The sequence below is a fragment of the Heliangelus exortis genome, chromosome 5 (assembly GCF_036169615.1).
Source record: "Heliangelus exortis chromosome 5, bHelExo1.hap1, whole genome shotgun sequence".
Lineage (NCBI taxonomy): Eukaryota > Metazoa > Chordata > Aves > Apodiformes > Trochilidae > Heliangelus > Heliangelus exortis.
In genome coordinates, this window is record NC_092426.1 from 16817843 (window position 1) to 16820362 (window position 2520).

Genomic DNA, 2520 nt, shown 5'->3' on the forward strand with positions numbered 1-2520 from the left:
TTGAATTATTTTTTATTTCCTAATCTAACAGAACTGTGAATATATTAAAAATGAAATTGTACCCATAGTGCATCTCAAGCAGGTAATTTTAAAACAAGTTTTTGTAATTGATTACTCTTTTGACCCAAATATAAGCAATCATCATAAGAAAAGGTCTGTTCTGTATTTAATCCTCACCTAAGAAGAGGCAGAGTAGTGAAAATGTAGCTTTTAAATTAATAATTTGTTTTCCAAGGGTCTTTAGGCAAGCTCCTAGAGAATATGAAGTGTGGTAACGATTAAAAATTACAGTTATGTTAAATATTTATTTTGTAAAACAGAATATGCTGAAGTATGTTTAGCATCCCTCACTTGAGACTCAAGTACTCAGAAAATGGATCTTCATTTGGAAGAGGCTACCTGCAGCCACAGAATATCCAAAACTCTTTCAGAAGTTTTTCAGGAGAAAACCAACAACTGTCACAGCACTAAAACCACCAGGACTGTCCAGCTGGGGAGATCTGATTACATGAAACAACTGTGGCTGGACAAAGCCACATACAACCTATGGCTTGGTTTTGTCTGTAGCAACACAGTGCAGATATAACACATTTTAGTTCAGGCTGCAGTTCATTTATTCCTTTCTAAAATAACTATTTCCAAGAATATGCAGAATTTTAGATGTCATTGCAGCACTTACAGTCCTTATAATACTGCTGGGCTTGCAGGTGATGCTGGTTTTGCTATAAAATTAATTAGTTTTTGTAGAAAATAGGTATTTGATTTTTAAAATCCACACTTTCAGAAAGGAGCTCCTGAACTGGAGGAAAGAGTCACACAGTGCACTGAACAGTAGCATCACTAACTGTGTGTTTGTTCTCTGGTCAAAGGAGAAAGTCCATGTCCTGTAAAGCCCTGGAAGGTACATGGAGAGCAGGGACACTTGATGGATTTTTCTCTCTGTTCATAGAGCCACAGAATTACAGAGCAGCTTGGTTGGGAGTTACCTCGAAAGATCACCTGTCTCAATCTTTTGTGGGAAAGGGAGCCTAGATGAGTGTATCCAGCACCCTGTCCAGTTACAGCTAAAAACCTCCAGTGATGGCAACAAGGATTCTTGTTTCAGTCACTTTTCTCTCTCATACATCCCCTTCCCTGAGCCCTTTCTTTTGCACGGATTCTGGGGGTGATGAGAAGCTGCTCACCCTGGGAGCTCCAGTAAATCCTGACTTTGAATTCAGATCCCAGTAGGTTTTCCTGTTCTTATGAAGAATCCACTCACAGTTTACTTTGTTCTGATCTGTATGACTCAAGTTCAGAAGTGTTGGAGGAAATGTCAGAGTTAAATTCTGTTGCAAAAGATAAGAATTTAATTTTCAGGTATGTTTCTTTCTCCGTTACCATTGTGGCAGACAATTCATGAGAGCAGAGTTCTCAGTTTAAGTTTCATACACTGCAGCTCTCCCTCAGTCAGCTGAACTGACCTCCTTGTGGTTGGTGCTCCCAGCCAGCAGTAACAGCCATGTCCCAAATAAAAAAAGCCTTGCTCTCTGCATGCCATAAAGCCCTTCAGCCCCTCAAGCAATGATGAGGTCAACTGCCAGGATTAGAAAGTTCCAAAAAAATCACTGTTTCTGTGTGACCTTTCCAAGGAGAAAGATCTCATGAGGTTTCTAAGAATGGGTAATTTAACTTTGTTTGTTGTTTTTCTGTCTCCAGCTGAAAAACAATTCTATTTCAGGGTTTGTCATCTACATTAAATAAAAGACTCCATTCAGCTGTAGGGCTTGTTTTTAACAATGAACCACATAATTTTAACATTTTAAAAACAAAATCTCTTGGCCTGGGTGTTACCATTGTTGTTACAGCACGGGCAGTTATGAAAGGGATTGCTGTGTGTGTGTAACTCAAAAATGTCTGTTCTTGCCAGCATTTGCTCCCTCAGAAAGTTTCCTGAACAAAGACTGCTCCTTGCTTAACTGTGGTCTGTAAAAGGAACTTTATAGAGACTTTAAAAAACTCACATATACAGCATTTATATGTTATTTAACAGTTGCTTCACAGAAGTTCACCATACAGAATTAATAAGCAGTATATGCATTGCTACCACTTAGCAAAACAGAAATCTAACTCCTATGTGAATGGAGCTGCAGCCAAGAGATTTGTTTAGGGGGGAAGAATTAATTTTAAGATTACACTGCAGAATGCTAAGCAGATGACTTGTTGTTTGAATTTCTCTGGATGTCTGCAGCATGACAAGCCCTGCTGGTACCTCTGGCACCTGGGCTGGTTGGTGCCTGTGCCTTAATGGCACGCTCTGCTGGAGAGCTGCAGAACCTCTGACTGTGCTGGGGCCTTCTAACTGGTCCCATCTCTAACTGGTGAGTCAGGCAGGCACATTTATATAATGAACTGCAACCCTCTTGGGAAAAAGAAATTTATAAACTCTTTAACATGTTTAGATCTTTAAACTAGAAGTATCAATGAGTGTCCAGCTTACTTGCTTGTAAGCTCAAGTGCTGTCTAGAGATGGGTGCTTCT